The sequence below is a fragment of the Catharus ustulatus genome, chromosome 8, assembly GCF_009819885.2.
Source record: "Catharus ustulatus isolate bCatUst1 chromosome 8, bCatUst1.pri.v2, whole genome shotgun sequence".
NCBI classification, from domain to species: domain Eukaryota; kingdom Metazoa; phylum Chordata; class Aves; order Passeriformes; family Turdidae; genus Catharus; species Catharus ustulatus.
The window spans coordinates 20,862,204-20,881,194 of NC_046228.1; the positions used below are offsets into that span (position 1 = coordinate 20,862,204).

Sequence of the window (18,991 nt, forward strand, 5' to 3'; positions counted from 1 at the left end):
ATAGAGAAACAATTTCACAAATAGAAATGTCTCTGCAATCACAGTAATTCATAAAGATGCTGCAATCAGTATGAAAGACACTGACAATGCATGCACTGCACATTCTCTGCCTGTTCTCAGCAGCAGAATTACCCTTTATGTGCCCCTGCACTAAGGCTCGAAGGGCAGAGCTCAGAGCACCTTCCTCACAGCTCAACACCCAGGCCTAGGAACAACAGGACAGCAATACCATTATCACAAGGAATCATGATGAATACAAAGCTTTCTCAGCACGACAGCACAGCAGTGGTATACCAAGAAAGATTCATGCCTCCCTTGATGGTTGGAACAACTGTATGAATTAGCCATTCACTGGAGTGCTGTTCTTTTCAACTTGCATTTATATATGATTCCTACCTGCAGAATGTCAAGTTTGAAGCAGCTGGCGTCCTCATGCTGCCATTTTACAGAAATTGGAAGTAGCACATACAAAAATCAGCCAAACAATACATAAAAATTGAGATTACTCAACTAATTGACAGAAAGAAAGAAATACAATGAACAACCCACTTGAAATGCCAATACAGTAATTCCATCTCTTCATCCACCACAAACAGTTAGAACAGCTGAGTAAAGCATTTTCTTATACTTTTCACTGTCATGAACTGGATATTCTGTCCTGATCTGGCCAGAACTACTTAGAGCAGCAAAAGCCAAACCTTATCAGTGTGCTGACTGGTTTCCTCCCCATCATCTGAAAACCTGGACAGGAACTATGTGACCTTTCCCCCTGTTAAAAAGCCTCACACAGCCATTAATTCATCTCTTGCAATTAATGGTGTCCCTGAAATAGCTTAAATACCTTGCTATCCATCTTCAAAGGTAGTCTTACTTGATTTCAGCTTTTCTTTTATTGAGAATTAGAAAACATGGATGGATATCTAAGTACTGCTAAAGAGATCTAGTATTATCTCCCTGATGTTAGTCATCAGGGCTTTACTTGGGTCAAATAATCTCTCCATTTATTAGAAGAACAATTCCAGATGATTCAACAGTTTTCAAAATATTAAAGGATGTCTTTGATAGTCCTAATGATGAGATCACCACTAATTCTGAAATGACAAAAGCTTATGCAATGGTTTCAGGTCATTTGATGCTGGCAATAACCAAGTAGAAATGACATTATGCTTTTTAGATATACAAAAGAAGGTCTCTTGGCACTTTAGAGAGAGGTTATGACAAAGAGTGTTCGGTCTGGATGAGCCAGAGACATTCAAAATGTTCATACAACAAAATGTCACTGAAACAGCATTTTTGGCATGTTTATCTAATGCTCAGAAGCTAAATCTGATAGATATTCACTGAGTTCCTCCTTGTCAACACAGGCTGTAAGTAAAGATGTTTGACTATTCCCTCTCTGATGCAGCAGACACAGACGCTGCATCTATGCTACTCTTCTAAGTGCACACATGCCTCCAGTGAATCTGTGACACAATCCAGACACACTTACTTGGGGAACCATCATCTTAGCAAGTCTTGTGGAAAAGCAAACAGCAATAACAATCTACCCACAAATACTGAATGGACAAATATCTCTTGTGCAGATAAGCTACCACTCTACTGTTCCTCTCCTTCTATCACAGGAAACCCAGTTTAACTATTTTCAGAGAAATCACCTGTTAATACCTTTCCTTGAAATAGTACTGACAAATAAATAAAAATACTTCCTTGCAAATTAAGGAGTCAAGGAGCAGGGTAATAGACACAGGCACCTTTCACAAATGTATGTTATGCAGATGAAGTAAAAGGCAAGAGCACTACACAAAAAGTCCTTGAGCAAATGCCACTTGTCACTTGATCCCAAATAATTATTTCTAGCACAGACAAACTATTATTACTAGAACTTCAAAACATCTGAATTCAACACTGAGTGCAAAATGAAAAAGTAAATCTCAAATCAAGATGTCATTTAAAAAACTTTTTAAAGTACTTTTCTGCAATTATTTTCCCTCTTTGGTCTAAGTTTCTCTTCCAATCCTCAACACCTTGCACAGGGACTTTGTCTAGCACAGAAAAATGTAGGCAGCAACTTTTTTCACTTTGAGTGCTGCTGAAGAGGTAGAGGAAGGTGACTGACTTATTGCTCAATTTTAAATCCATCAGCAAAGTCTGTGATTGTCTCCTGCCCCAACTTTCTGCTCTGGGAGATTTAATGTCCACTCCACTACCAGCCCTCCTTCCATCCCTAAGGGCAGGGGGCTCACAACCAGCCCTGCAAAGCCCTTAGAAATGAAAACCACACCAACCACAGGTAAGTAGGCAGTAACACCAGTGTTTGCTGCATCCAATACTTCTTGTTCAATCTGTAGGCTGACTACACCAAATAAACAAACTTCTTTAGTCTCTTCAACGTGAAGATGTGGATTTTAACTAGGTAATATGGAAAAATGGGTCTGCTTTAGTTATAGTACCTAGAACCACTGATCACACAGCTTCTTTTGTTCAGAACTGCTTAAGACTGAAGTACCAGCACATAGGATTGCTCAGCTACATAAAGTGCAAAACAAATGGGACTAATGTAAGCAGATACTCAAGTCTACAGAAAACACAGTAACTCCTCTAAGAGCACCCAGATTTAAATATCGACAGACATAAATTACAAATGAAGCAATTCCCCTGGAAAATAACGTTGAATTCTTGATGTAGAAAACAATAATAAAGTGACAGTTTTTTTCCCCTCTAAAGGAAACTTTAAACAGTGTAACCAGGAAATGGCACTAGGATGAAAAGGGAGCCATACGTATCTCTCTGAGCAACTGCTTCAGTCTTGGATCTAAAAGGATTTCTTCTCATTCACTCACAATAACTTGTTTTGTCTAAAGACTTTGCATGTTAGTTATTATGTTAGAATATATTTTGGAGCTTCACACTTCTTCACAGGTAACACAAATGCAAGATGCTCAGAGATTTGGGCTGTTAGGAAATGGAGACAGATCAGGAGAGGGATCCAACCATCACTTATCCTATCACCTGTGTGATCTGGTCTCCCACAGTGAATTCTTGCCTGTCACCTGGCTCTGAGTTCCATGGCCTAAAGGAACCACCAGTGCCACTGTATGTTATTCTTGCAGGCTTTTTTCCCTAAAGAAACAGGATAGAAAAAGAGGCTGGCTTGATAAGGTAAAAGGAAATATCCCATCTGGACAAGATGACTGCAAAAGGAAATTGCTGACTCATAGCTCTATATTAAGTGCTTCACAGAATCATCCACCCTCAACCACTCCACTTCCTTTTTCCCTAAAAATTCTTACTTTATTTTCTCCCCATATCCTAGAAAAGCCTCACTATCATTTAGGCCAAAACACTAATGCTGTTGTCACAGAAGAGAAGACCAAAGGAAAAAATATAGGAAGTAATTCAAGGTACAATTTTTCACCCAACTCATTATTCCCCAAAGACAGAGAAAAAAGCCTCAGCAAGCTCAGCTCCCAAGACTGAGTATTCAAAGCTGCACACACACTCTTAAACACCAGCAAGAAGTAATATATAAACAATGCCTACTCACACTGTTGGGTTCCAAAAGGTCAATTAATACCAGGAGATAGAAAAGAATCCTCAATCTGCAGTATGCTTTCTTCTTTACAGCAGTTACAATAAAGCACATATAGATGGTAGAATTAAATGAAAAAGTTTTGAAAAATTAGATTTTTCCACTGTATTTTTATGATTTGTGCAAATTAGAACTTGTTTTGTTTAAGAGGGACATATCAAAGTTGCTAAAACTAAATTAATTCTGATATGTTCTATCTTATGAGTGTTTGTCCTCATCATCTTCTGAATGTGGTAGTGTATATCCATACACATGGCTCCATGTGTGTCCCTCCTCCTGCCTACAACTCCCACGTTAAAGCAAAATCCTGAATGACAAATTCCACTACACAAACATCCCATTGGGATCACATGGGCTGATAAGCCACAGGGGCACCCTGAGCTAAGTATAAGTTACAGCAACCACAGGTGGTTGTTCTCAGGGTGGAAGAACTACAGAACTGAAGCAGCATTGCTGAAAGGTTTTAGGTATTCTCTGACAGTCAGGTCTTCAGATTCAGAGACCTACATTCCATCCAAGGCACAGGAAGATGTTACAAAGCTTTGTATCTACTTCTGCTATTTGTATCTTAGCCATTTCATCTTCCTTTCTCCTCCAAATCCCATCTTTTCCATCCAACCTTCTCACATTCCTCATGCCACACTTGCTGTCCTTGCTGGTCATCTGTCGATTCCCTGGCTAACATTTCTCTTCTGGCAACACAAGCTGACAGATGCAATACCCTCCTGACACAGTACTTTCCATTTCATTAGCACCCAAAAACCTAGCAGCACCTCAGTACATCTGCCATTTCCATGAACCCTATTAATATCCTCAACTCCAACTGAGATTAGCTCAGTTGGTTGGAGCATGACACTCTAATAACAACAAGGCTGTGACCCCAGTACAGGCCATTCACTTTAGAGTTGGATGCAATGATCCTTGTGGGTCCCTTCCAACTCAGTATTTTGTGGTTCTGTGACCCTTTTTCAACAGCCATAGTTCCCATAACCTAGAAGCTTCAGCTTCCATCTCCTTTAACCCTCAGTGTATAGGCTGGCCTGTTCCAGCTCACAACTCTGCAATGTCCCAGTACAGGAGCTCCCTCCTCTCCCCTCTCCAAAGAAACTGCAGAGTCCAGGCTACAGGACAGTTTCTCATCCTGGCACAGCTCCAGTGCTGACCATATCCAACAGGCATGGACCAGCAATCCAGGGCAGACATCAGACCCAGGCTCACACAGCCCAGTGGTGCTGGCATCTTCAGCATTTCTAACCAGCCCCACAAAGTCTTAAGCGTGCTAGAGATACAGCTATTCTCTTGACATTGCATGTCTAGGTTAATTCTCAGGGGAACACAAAAGACTATTCTAGGTGTAATGCCCATGACACCTAAAATAACCACACACTCCATCTACTTTGTATATATATTTCTATTCTTTCTGATAGTCAAAACCATAGTGACAGATATTCATGTTCACTATAGTTTATATTCACTATCTATATTAAAAAAAGACCCCACCCTCCATACCAAGAGTCTCTACAGCAATGACAAACCTGCTACACTGCTCAGTTAAGTTACCAATTCTTATCCACCTAGTAAAAAAAAAAAGTGAGACTACTTTTTCCCTGGAAAGAGAATTAAGGAATGGTGGCAATGACTAAAACTACAGTAAAGAAATGCTGCAAACATTGCTAGTACTAGCCCCCAAAAAACACCCCATGCTTCTACCATCTTCTGATAAAAATTTATGTGACAAAGTGCTGAAGCTGACTTGCTCTATTTACAAACACCTTAAATACTGTTACCTTTTGCTGAAAAGTAAGCTCGGAGTTTTCCAAGGCAAAGGTAATGTGTGTTATATACTTTGAAAACACACAGTGTAGTTTAATAAATGTTTATCATCACTTGCTGCTGGGAAGAAGAAATGAGACAAAGCAAAGTACAGAAGCCAAAGAGAATCTCATTTTCTCTTTTTCCAATTTGCATACCTGAGTTGGGAGAGTCTTTTGAAAAAGCCAGTGGCCAACCAGCCCAAATTATTTAATTGTGATGAGCAACGTGATGTGGTGTGATAACAGCTCAGAAGGCTGGGAAATTGCACTTGGTGAAAATCAATAGAAGCTGTTAAGAGCAGAATCTTCAGATATACAGACATCACAGATCTTGCTATGCAATGAACTTGCTTGAGATAAAGCTTCTCTTTAGAAGAGGTAAGTCCCACTGTGCAAAGCACTGCCCCTGCAAAGTCACACAACAAACAGCTCTTCTACCCAGAAATAAACTCCTTTAGAAAGTGTAGCTTTTTACTGAAAATGATTTTTGGATCTCCTTCTGAGAGCTGACATTTTTCTCCAAAGCAACACAGCAGAATGTCCAATATCTGTAAACTACCTTAGATCTCAGAGTAACAGAAGAAAAACATTATACCCGACTCTTTAAACAGTGCAATCAGGAAGCACTCCTACAGAAATTGCCACGTCAGGTATCACATCTGGGTGGTAACTAGTTTGTAATCTCTGGCACAGGGCCCTCCAAGTCCCAGAACCATTCAGAAAAATAGCAGCTGGCACACAAAGATCAGAAATGTCAATATTGATTGTCAAAATTTTAAAGCGATATGAAATTTTCAGACTGCTGGACCTTGGGGGAAAAGAAGCAAAGCTGGCTTTCCAAAAAGGTTTCTGATCTCCTGGAAAATACAAGTCGGTAATGCTACAAAAGCCAACATCACAGCAAGAATGAAGACTGCCTATGGCAGGTGCTCTCAACCCCACCACACACAGCCCTCCCTTTCCTTACAAACCATCTGAGTGCAAATGCTCAGGAAGAACAGGGCTTACCTCAAATTCTTAACAGGGCGACACACTTCACTGGAGTTAGAAGCAGACTAATATGGTAGAGGTAATCTTATGACTGCCTGGCTCCTGGAAGGGCCAGGGGGCTCTCTGATGAACGTATTTATTGCTGTAATCTCGAGCCAAATGCCTAAGGGTGACTGCTATTTCAAATCCTCTAAAGCCTGAGAAAACAGATAATCCATTGTTTAAAGATTTTAACTAAAAAAGACCAAGGTTGCAAAGCCTCAGGCAGAAAGAACAATGAAACACTAGACAGGAGAACACTTCACATTAGTTTGCTGCCCACATACTGCTGTGCTTTGCATGCTACACAAGAAATAGCAGCAACTGGACCTTGATATTAAGAAAGAGCTTTTACTGAAGGAAAAGAAAGGGGATTCCTCTGCCGAGTCTTATAGCTATGTGCTCCCAGATGCATTATACACCAAAGGTTTTAAACCCTAGCAGTGATTAGTTATGCCAAATATCAACTACATTAAATAGGCACAGAATTTTTACAGCATTTGGCTCTGCCAATAAGTCCACTTTAATAGAAGGCCTCAAGCTGAACACTTAATATTGTACCAGGTAAAAAAGTCAGTAGTCGTGTACCACCTCTGCAGCTAGTACATTTAAAGTATGACTATGCTGTGCTAGCAGTGTAATGGCAATGCTGACCTCGTGCAAGAAGCTTGCCAAGCCAAAAAAATGCATTGTATGACTTGCTCCTCAGCAGAGAGACAATACATCTGAGCAACTGTAACACGGGAAAAAGTATTGCACTCACTTCTCCCAAGTACAAATTCCTAGAATTTGTCACTTCCAAACCCAATAATAATTAACCAACATTTCTAGGAATTTTTGTGCAACACTTTCTCATCACTGTTTAAGATGATCTTGGGTGACAGTGATAGGACGAAGAATCTTCTGCACCAAAATTATGACCAGTATTAGTCAAAACTAATTTCTACTTTTTTCTTGTATTCCATACTGATTCCTGCAGTTTCAGTGAAGACAGCCTTACAAGCAGAAAAAAGGCATAAGAAGTCTCCTCACATTCACACGATGAATTTCACTGCAGTAGCCAGCTTGCTCCCATAACTTCACATGAAAAAACAACCCCAATCCACATTTCTTCCTGCATCTCCTTTCTGTTCCTCCAAGACAGAAGAAATCAAGCTAGGTAAGACTCTAAAAAGTATTACCTAAGGATAATTAATTTTAGGGAATTTAAATTTTAAGACTTGAGTGTTACATCCTAATGTCTGTGTATGCAAGGTCATTCCTATTTCATTTGACTGAGAGCCTCCTCACATTATTTTGGCTATCATGAAAGTCCTGGCATTTGTGCTCACAAGCTCTGCAACCACTTCCCAGCTCTGCCAGTCTCATAGCTACACCGGAAGACACCCCTGCTAAAAGATCATGACTGCAAATGAGGATGGAACTCCATAGAGCTCCAGGAAAAGTTACAGTATCCCAACAGAGAGCAGCTAGCAGAGACTGCGTAACACCAGTGTCAAAGAGCTGCAAGACAGAATGAGCAGAGCTCTCAACATTCATTTTCAAACTTGGTGTTAGCATCTTACCCCAGCAGGTCAAGCATGAGGTTTCTAAATCACTAACCCATGAAGACCAAACAACATCTGTATCCCCACCAAACGCTCTCTCCAGATAAAGCCTAATTACAGGGAAAACCAGAATCTTGCATTTGTGGCTTACACCCTAGAGCTGTATGAAGATGTGCTTGGCTGTATTTTCACTCTTCCTTAAGCTGGTTCATTTTAATAAGTACTCAGTATAGTTTAAGGTCAAAGCATTTTCAGACATAACCCTTCAAGAACAGCCCTGCTTCGAGTCCAGACACTGCATCAATTTCCACTGCCCTGTCTCCCAGCCCTGCCTGGAGCTGATCTTCACCCTTGCACAGGATGCATTTCAGGAAGATATAATTGCAGGAAGGGGAAGGGGCCTGAGCACTCCCAACCATTTCAGTTCTCAAAGATCTGTCCAGACTGTCCAGAACAGTATCATGGGATAGACTCTTTGTGCAAGACTGCTAGGAAAAATCGTGGAGGAAAACACAGAAATACTGCTTTTGTTTGGTTGGGGTTTAATTTTGGATTTTTGAGGTGTTTTTTTTAACAAAATATGGAAAAAACCAAGCCTAAGAACAATTCCATAGAAATATAACTAGTTTTCTGACCTAACATGCCATGGCTTTCTGGTAAATTGCACAGGACCATGAAGATAATGCAGCATTTCTCGTCAGAGAAGCTGGGAAGTCCTGGAGTAGATGCAAAAAAAAAAAAAAAAAAAAAAAAAAAGAAGTGCAGAACCCGTAAACTCAGGACTGGTCTGCACCTTCACCAAAATGACTACTTTGCTCTTCCCCAGGACCCATTTTCTTCAGAAACTACTATTGCTATTACTTCTTCAATCTTATCCCTTACAAGAAATCAGCAATATAAAAATTAATCCGGTGTCCAGTTAGAAGTGGAAAAGAATAGGCAGCAATGAAGGACTGCAGTTACTGGCTCTCAGTCTGCTGGACATGCAGCTTGGCTCTTACGCTGCTTGTTTCAGAGTTTCTCATGATCACTGCTAGTTGAGGCTAACCTAGATTTAAAAACTTTGCAGGACTGATGCAGACAGAAGTAGCACAAGACTCCTCTTCAGCTTACACCATGTGAAACTGTACTGAGTGACCATCTGGCATGTCTTTATGTGGTCACTCCTCTCCTCCAAAGACAGCTGCCCTGGCATGCCAGCAGTTCATCTTATCCTCAAGGTACTCTGTGGTGTGCCACTACAAAAGCATCTGAGCCTGACTGGGTTTCTTACTGAGAAGTAACATTTTCCCTTCTGGAAAAGGGTAAAAGAGCAAGCAAGGATATTTGTTTGGTCCTGTTATTTTAATTTCCACATGAATTTCCTGATCCTCCTTGCTGAGTCCTTGCACCAATACAGAGAAGCAACACTATAGGACACTACAGATTGCTTTCCTCAGCAAGAGTATCAGTTTAAATACAAACCAAGAGGAGTATGTTCAAAGGGCATCTTCACCCTGTATGCATTTAGCAAAAGGAAAATGCTAGGACTAACTAAAAATAATTATACCATAGCTCTACTACAAGTTAACAACCTCAGAGAAACATTATGTTCAACACCAACTGCAATTATGACAATCCCTGAACACCAGTTTGCTCTTAACCTGCCCACATACATAACACAAGACCAGAAAGAACTTTCAAGCTCTGCCTGCTGCCACAGGCACTGCAGTATCACGTGTGGTTAGCGAGGAATTTGTATTTACAAATAATGCTGGGAAAGCCAAACATCAATATTTTGTTCGAGGCAAAGCAAGTTTTCCTGCAGAAAGCTTTGTGTTTATACGCTTATGTGGACGTGGGCCATGGAAACACACCCTGTTCCATCCACAGTTACAGGATACTGAATTATAGATGCGAGCACATGATAACAGCACGTTTTCATGGTAGCCTTGACTCAGGAAAGTAGCCTTATTCACATCATGCTTTGATACAAGTGACCAGATGAGAAAAAGGAACATAAAGGAAGGATATGGATGGAAGTCTCCAGACAAAACTAAATCAGGCGACAGTGACAGATCTCTGCTTACGAGGAAGATGATTATGACTCAGCCATACGTAAAGCACAGGCATTTTGAGCTTCAGTATCACTGACTGACTCCAAAGCATTTAATTAAAAATAAAAACAATGAAAATACAAGTAACAAATGAAATACATTACTTGTAACCAAAATGGGGGGCAGGGAAAAGCTGAATGTTTCAGAGTTGTTCTGGACAATAGATCAGACATGGAGACTAGCAATTTATGTCAGGCTTCAGTGTTGAAATGAATCTGCCTCTTCACAACTGCTGGTCTGGGCCTGGAATTCACTTTATCCCACTGAAAAAGTAGGTTTAACACTGCAGTAGCTCATATCATTCTCCTGAAAGTGGATTCACACAGCTGATGAAACAGGGAGCTGCAGTAGTCCTCACACACAGACACTTTGTGTTGATCAATGTAATGTCTATACTGGTTTCTGTCTGCTCTTTTTAATACCTCTGCAGCCGTCAGTAACTGTAGGACAAGCAGTTTCCCAACAGTTAGGTGATGCTGATTTCAGTTCTGTAGCTCCACTGCTGAGACAAAGGATGCCACTTCAAAGATATCTCTATACTTGAAAATGACCTAAACACAGGTGATGTCCAGAAAAGAAACACAAACAAAACATGGGTGATGACAGATTCAAAAGGATGACATTTTAAGGGGTCAGACAAAACACCAAACTTTTCTCCACTGAAATTTCTGCCTTTTATTAGATTGCACAAGAGTTCCCAGTTTTGCTGTGCTCCTTGTTCATCTTGAGCCATTAAATATTAAGAGGTATTCAACTTGCTGTGAAATTACACTATTCATCTCAGTCATGCAATGTGCCACTGTGTTGGGCCACTCCAAACCTGACCTCACCACTTGTTCAAAGTTAAGCTTCCAGCAGTGCAAAACCCAGAGATTGTGCAGGAAAGAAACCAGTCTCTCTACAGAAAGAAATCATAGGCCAGTACTTGACATTTTGACATTCTCCCTGCTTAGAGTCAACTACAATCTCTGCAGCTAGATTTTGAATCAAAGATCTACCCATGATTTGGTCTGACTTCTCTGGGACAGGCATGGCCATCCAGTACAGTAAGGTCCTGGTTAGTACTTACAGTGGAACCCTGGTTGTTGAACAACTCAACCACAGAGGGAAGGGCAAAGACAATCAACAGCTGCAGAACACACCGTAACAGTCAGCACTTGCAAAAGCTTTCAGAATAAAGTGTGAGTGGCACAGAATCCCCACATCAGCATTAGCTTAAAAAGAAAAATGTACAGAAAAAGCATCCTAAATACTGGAAAGGTAGCTAAGATCAGAAGAAACAAAATTATATAATAATAGTGAAGATACTAAAAATGCTACACTGAAAAGCAGTCCGGGATTAGGAGCAAGTTAGCTGTCACTCTGGAAGGTGTTCAATGCAGTTTCTGCTCAGATACTTATCCTGCTGACATCCTCTACATCTGGAGTGACGTTCTCAGTTTTTAATATATTTAGCGGAAAAACAAAAAAGAACTTCCAGCAAGTGATTCACCTCAACAAATTTGGACATTTACTTTAGGGTAGGTTTAGAAATGAACAGTGACCTAACATACCCTTAGCATAAAGGAATTTAAATTGCTCAGCTCAGATGTGGACACTTGAGCTGTATTTGCATATTACATAGTCACATGCACTCAGATGAGCCCAACTCTCATCATCCCAGAGAAGCCAGATCTGACTGTTTTAAAAGCCTTTTGTGACACAAAATTTTCCATTCACTCTAAAGCAGCAGTAAGGGCTAGAGAGCTAATGCAAAGTCATTCAATAAGAGGTTCTTAAAACAAAAATAGACATTTGTAAATGTTCTGTGGTTCTTCTAACCTTTCTGAAGTAAATCTCAAGTTTCTCTGCTTTTCTAAATTGAGCTCTATTACTCACAATGTAGCACAGCTAAGGTCTATCATTCCACTGTTTCCTTTGAGGAATTAATACCAAAGTGATTGAAAATGTAAGAGTTAAGATCTGTTGAAGAGCTCTAAAAACCCACGTGCAAGCTCTGATTTTACTTCAGAAGTACTGCCAAGCAAATTAGCATTAATTAGAGACAAGCTTAAAGACCAATAAAATATTAGGTTAATGGAATCATCTGAAACTGTAATATTAAACACAATCAAAGGAAAACAAGTTGCTCCATCGCCTAATCTAATGGTCCTGACACAGGAGCCTCCCAAAACAAACCACTCAGGGGAGTGTAATATTCTTGGAGAGTTCTTAACACAGAACTGAAGGATGTAGGAGACTGGAGAAACAAAGAGAAGAATAAGGACAGGGTGTTGGGGTTGTATGCTTTCAAAGAGACTGACCAGATGGCAGACCAGAACTGCAAAAAGAGATTAAGAAGGGATAAAATTGTCATTTTGCTGTCCCTTTTTCCTCCTTCCCTCTTGCATCAGTTGTGCCAACCCAGCTCCCAATCCAACAACTGAATACAAACAAAAAACATACATCAGTAAATAAAATCAGCAGCGACCCCTGACTCTGGAGAGGGCTATGACTTGTTGGTGTGCCATCTAACACATGCAGCTTTATGACTGACTCTCCCCCACTGTGGAAACCCTCCCTGAGGAGGCATCCTCCTCTTGTGAGCTACTGTACTGGGATGGAAAAGTAGGAGTGGAGGGGACAGACTCTGCAGTCTCTTGCTTTACAGAGAATGCCCTGGACAATCTTTTTACTAATGGAGATGTTTTTAAAGGGGAAAAAAATTATTCAGAATAATGCACTGCAGTGTTGAGAAAAAACAGACCAGTATAGTGCAGTACAACAGTATCCCACACTCCCTAGCTTCCATTCCACACTCAAAACATGTGACAAAATGTTGCAGATGTTAAGTGCAGTGTGAGACACCCAAAGCACAGGGACCACCAGCACTAGGACCTGTACAAGCCCTGTACATGAGCAAAGGACAAAATACATCTCTTCTTCTTCAAGCTCCATTGATTTTGGAGAGAAAAATATGAACACTGGTATCTGATTACTGTTACTTTTAATGCATAACTTCATAATTTGTATTTAATGACAAATATAAAATTCACTTAATGGAAAAATGGCATAATCATAGACTAAGTTAAGGTGGTAACATTTCAGTCTGAGAGGAGTTGCAAGTACTGTTGATATTCCACATCTGCAACCCCATCAAGAAGAACAGCTGCAGTTACACACAGCTACAAAAACATTTGGAAGAGACAGGTATTTCCAAACACCTTCTTGATGTTGCTAGTACATAAGCAAGTGTTGCATGAAGCTGTCCCTTCTTATTTTGCACTATTCATTTTACTTGACAAATTTAAAAGTAGGCTGAGTCTACAGAGAGAGAGCATGTGCCCATCCCTCTCCTTGTTTGAAGAGTCTGGGCAGCTTTAAAAAACAAGCAAACAGCAAATCCCACTTCTGTGAAAACATATCTTGTTATACTGCCTAGCATTAGCCACAAGTATTTTGAGAAGGTCCAAACTGCACTTACAAACCAAAACCCTCACATTCACTACTAAATCAGTTAGCTTACTAAAAAATTCTAGAGCAGGCAAGAACGTGATGGAGACTATCTTCCTGGTGCAGAAGATTAATTCATCACTCATGTCTAGAGAGTTCTGCACTTTTAACAGAGCACATATGGATTGAGTCTAGAGATCTATATAATTTCCTTTCAAGATATGGGTCTATATTGAAAACCAGACCCCAAACAGTAACTGCCAGAGGACAAAGACCTTCATACAACACCATGCAGGAAGAGCAGGTAGGGCTGTCATCTGTATACTCGACTAAACCTTTCAGTGGTGATTTAAGACACAACTGTGCTCCATAGCTCTACTGGAGATTCCTGTTTCCAGAGCAGGATCAGCAAAGCAAAAGGTCTGTCTTTACCTTCACTGCTTCACCACACAGCCTGCCATCTCCAGCAGCTGAAGCAGAGGCACATGGTCCCTTCTGATTTTACTGTAGTGGGAAAATTGCCAGTGTAAAGGCAGAGGGCAAAGCATGAAAAAAAGAAAAACAAAACCCAGACTTGGAGACTTTCAGAGCTGATGTCAGAACACCCAGAGATCAGGCAGGAGCTGCACTGGCCCATGGTGCCTGCAGACTGCTGTTACAGGCCAGAGGTGAAGTGCCTCAGCACAGGCATAATGAAATGCAGCGTTTCACCTCTTTGCATTATGTTCAATTAACCAAAGCAACGTGTCCACCAAAGTCACAGGGAATTTTCTCAAGACAGCTAATGCTGCTTTGGGCCTTCTAGAAATGTGCTCCCAGGACTTGCCTTCCACCACTCCTGTGCTGCTCAAAGCCTGTCATCAGACAACAGCAGCAACTTGGGTGTATCTCTGCCTTGAAACAAAGGGATTGGAAAGACAGCTAGACAGGAAAAAAATTGAACTCAAAGACCCCTGCATCAGCAAACCGAGAATAAGGCTAGAGAAGCAGAGAGTGCAAACAGGAGTATTCACCCCAATTATCTCCAGAATCCAGGACAAACCCTTCACTCATGCCCAGTGCCGCCACCGCTGACTGCCTGCGTGTTGCTGCTGCAGCATCACTGCCTTACACCCACAGACTCCTCTGCAGCTGCCTGTTGAGCTGGAAATTTGATACACTGCAAAGGTTGCTGACAGCCAGAGGCTGCTCCCTTGTCTATAAAATATCCTGTAATAAATTACATTACAGATTGGGGAAAAGGATTCGGAAGAGCGAGAATTAAAGCACAACCTTATGAGAGCTAAATGAGACCAATTAAAGGAGATTTGCTACAAGTGCTGAGGGATTTTGACCTGAGCTGTAATCAGGGATAGATATGCATTCCTTTAAAAGAGGAAAATGAGCAAGAGATCATGTGTAAACAACTCCGCCAATTAAAACGAAATGGATTATCTTATCTGTGCAGCTCTGCTCAGAGAATCATCATATATTCCAGATATACCACAGAGGGATCTGAGACAGCCATTCAATCCTCTGAAACAAGGCTCAGTGATGGGGAGATAGGCTGTGGTTCAGGACACATTGAAATCTCAGCTCCATTTGGTTATTTTCCCTTCCCCCATTTAAAAAAACCCAAACAAACATGGAATTATAAATGTAAATATGAAAGTAGGCTCAAGCTATTTTTACCAGGTCCCTACAAGAATTCTGATGCAGATCAGACTGAAGGTTAGGCACAACAGTGAAACATGCTTTATGCAAAATTCACGCAGCAGATCCCACCATCACCGCACCACTAGATGCTGCTGGGAGACACAGCTTGCTCGGGCACAAGCTCGTTTCCTGATAAACAATCACACATTATACCATACCCTAAAACACTGCTCTCAGTTTTTCCATATCACAATCTCATTTTGCCGCCAGATTGGCCCCCATTCTGACACCCAGTCTAAGAACCCATACCCACAAGTAAAAGTCATTTCTGCAACTGGAGTAAAAAATTTGACATGGACAGATATACCACTACTCCTGCTGTGTGTCCTTGCTCTCAGTTCATTCTGAGCTGCACTTTTTTTTGAAAATTCCAGTTCTTCATAGCTCATATCTACATGCAAAAAAGTCGTTTTACAAAGACTGAAGAAATACTGAAACAAAGGAAGAGAAGAACCTTTAGGAAACCACGATCAAGAAGCAACAAGGAAAACAGTACCATGTGCTTAGGGGAGAACAGAAACTAAAAGGGAAGAACAAACAAAAAGAGCAATTTGGGATAAAGAAGAAAAATTTAAGAAGAAAGCAGCAACTGGACAAGATAATAACTGTAACAGACATGTACTTGTTCACAGCTGCTGAGAACAGAAAGTTTTTAGACCATTCTATGCTGATTGCCAGAGATTTTCCACTGGCTCAAAACTGGTCTACTGGATTCAGGCTGTTTCTGGAACCAACAATCTCAACACACCACAAGCACTTTTGTGCCGGGTGAAGAACAAACTAAAATGCCTTTCTGTGTCCATTCTGTCAGCAGACCAGCGACCTCGGTGCCATGAAAACAGCTGCATTGAGAAGTCCAATGCAAGAACACTGCACAAAGCCACTGTGGACAGAGCGCCTCAGGTGTCTGTGCAGCAGCTCTGCAGGGCTGGGCTTTGGGATCGCTGTAGGGTGCAGAGCCAGCTCACATGGGCATCAAGCACGTGTGGGCACCCAGGCCAAGAAACTTTTGGGGCTGATGCTAAGCTTCTAACTCTTCCTGGTTCTCCGGGTATTCCTGTCCATGACATGTCCCTCCTTACTGCCATGATCCAAAATTTCCCAGCCCCATTATCACAGATAATTGCACATAACCTGAACAATTCGTCAGAAGTTTCTAGTTTACCTCTGCCACAAAGGACAAAGTTACATTTCCTAATGAGAAATGCACATACAACTAACAACTCTGAATACCTCATTGGCAAAATTGGTCACAAAGGATCTTAGTGTGGAGTAGCATAACTTGTGGCTGAATTCAGATGTGTGACATTTGCTCACTTCTAATTCAGGCAACACAGTTTACTCACTCTTGTATAAGCAAACAGGGATGTCTCATGTTTTCATTTATCACTTTACTTCTGCAAAAAAATGTTTTAACAACTAAAATAAGATGGGAAATACTACAGGAATTATTCCTCACATTCCATCAGCTTTCTCTACGCAATTTTTGTTGTCTTTATAGTAGCACAGCTGTACCGACGGTTGGCCTGCTCTAAGTGCAGCCCCCAGGCAGCGGCGTGTGTAGCACGGGCGGTGCAGCCGCAGCCTCGCCACGGGGACAGGAGCATCCCCTGCCCCGGTGCTCGCCGACTACTCCGGCGCCAGTCCCGCCGTGCTCAGCAACCTCGCCGCCCGGAACACGGCGCCGTGGGGTAAACAAAGCTGGAGCGGGGCCGGGAGCGCAGCTCCGGCCGAGGACCCCGCTCCCCGCCGCGGCCGGAGCTCAGGGGGCTCCGAGGGGCGGCAGCCGCGGTGGGGCAGGGGCTGCCGCTCTCAGCCGCGTGTCGGGGGCCCGGCGTCCGACAAAAGCAGCCGGGCAGGGCTGCGAAACCTTCGGCCCCGGGTACGGCCGGCACGGAGCACCGTGCAGGGGCACGGGCCCCCCGAGCGGGCTCCCGGCGAGGACCCCCGGCCGCACAGGTGGCTCCGGGCGGGGGGCAGCGCCCTCCGCACCGCCCGCCCCGGCCCGACCCCCCCGCCTCCGCCCCCGCCCCGGCCCCTCACAGACCGCCCCCACCCGTGACCATCGCCCCCGGCCGGCACAACTTCCCCCCGGCCCCACCAGTGCCGCTCGCTCTGCCCCGCCGCCCTCCGAGCCGGACCGGGCCGGGCCGGGCCGCTACCACCGCACTGCCCTCCTCCTCCACCTCACCTGCCGCAAGGAGGCCCCGCCGAGCGGGCAGGGCATGGGTCCCGGAGGGAGAGCGGACGGGCGTCCCCCGGCGCCGCCAGCAGCGCTCAGGCCGGTCGCGGCCCGCCGGCTCCGGGGCGCTGCGCGTCCGTCCGGCCGCTGGGGGAGCCGCGTCCGCCGCGCCGCCCGGCCGCCATCTTCCGCGGGGAGGGCGGGACGGGCGAGGGAGGGGCGCGGGGCCCCGCCCGCCGGGGAGGGCTCGGCCCGGGGACCCGCAGCCCGGCCGCGCCCCGCTCCCAAACACGGGCCGGGGGCTTCCCCGCGGCCCCCGTGCTCCCGGCACGGCCAAGCCGCCGCGCTCCCGGCAGCGCGGAAGGCGTGGGATGCCCAGGAAAGGAGTCGGTAGGGATTGACACTGCTGTGACATCGCCGGCAGCAGCCGCCCGAGAAACACAAACACGCACGGTGCAATTTACTACGTTAAAGAGGTAGAGAAAATTGTAGTAGGAAGCCAGAATGGGATGTGAAGCCACATCACAGAAACATTCTCAGGGGAGGCTGGAGGAGTGGACAGTAGCCTGTGAATGCTATTACACGGTCCTGCTTTCGGATCTGCTGTGGAGAAGGAACCCACCGTGCTGCAGACTGCAAACATTTGGGTCAGGTTAGCACGACTGAGATCCGGAGCAGTCAAAAGCGACAGGAGCAAGCAAAGGGAAAGCAGGTGTTCAGGGAATGAGGCCTCATGTTGGCAATGTACTGCCTCCCATCCTGCCGTCAGAGGATTGCTGGCACCTTGTGAGTAATTCTCAGAAAACCCTCAAAAAAGCAATGCAATATTTAGATGTGCTGTACAGGAACCTGCTCCCCTGTCGAAAACTTTAAAAAGCTAAAATGTTATGGTTTACGGACACATTTATAGGGCCTTTAATCTTCAACTAATCAATTTGCACCTGAAGCACTGACCAGGCTTCTGCAAGCCTGTTAAGCTCATGTTAGCAGGTGAATCAAATAACTGAAGAAAAGCAGACAAAGCTATGAGCAATCATATCTTAGTGTGCTTCAAAAGCCCTGTTCTGCCTCTGGCTGACAGCATCCCCCCCTCAGCAGAGGCTGATGAGGCAGCTGCTCCCAGCACCTGCAGTCGCATTGCACAGGTCCGTGCTGCCAAAATACCCAGCAGCACATATTTTAACACGTGATTGCATTTCTGTTGAGTTAATCCAAACACATGCCATAGTGCTCACATCAGATTAATATCGTCCCCCTGCCTGCAGCCATCCCAAAGCTAGCGTGGCAGCAACAGGTGATGCCCAGTCTACCACAGACATTGCACTTTCCAAAACAGCTGATCAAATCTGAGCCAACAGAGGGACTATATGGCAGCTCAGCACTTCGTGTCATGTGCTTGTAGCATTTATCATCCAGTACTACATTCTGTGAAATAGGATTCACTATTTCAAAGTACAATTTGATATTCTGGTAAAAAAAAAAGTATTTTTTGGTCATTCCCATCTCTTCCTCAGTCCAACCTATCTCAGTTACAGTGAGGGAGGGAAATCAGTGACAGCAGGGTATGTTGTACATTATAGTTTGCCATACAGGTGCAAGGGTATCAG

The 18,991-nt window shown here is 43.5% G+C and overlaps 1 protein-coding gene across 6 annotated transcripts in view; it reads right to left on the minus strand.

The window, feature by feature from the left end:
• NDST2 (N-deacetylase and N-sulfotransferase 2) overlaps positions 1-17,486 on the minus strand; it is a 127,902-nt gene extending 110,416 nt beyond the window's left edge. For all 6 annotated transcript variants that reach the window (XM_033066580.2, XM_033066574.2, XM_033066578.2 and 3 more), the window contains exon 1: positions 17,394-17,486. The gene's annotated coding sequence lies outside the window, so the exon portion shown is untranslated. The remainder of the gene's footprint in view (positions 1-17,393) is intronic.
• Positions 17,487-18,991: the final 1,505 nt, after the last annotated feature.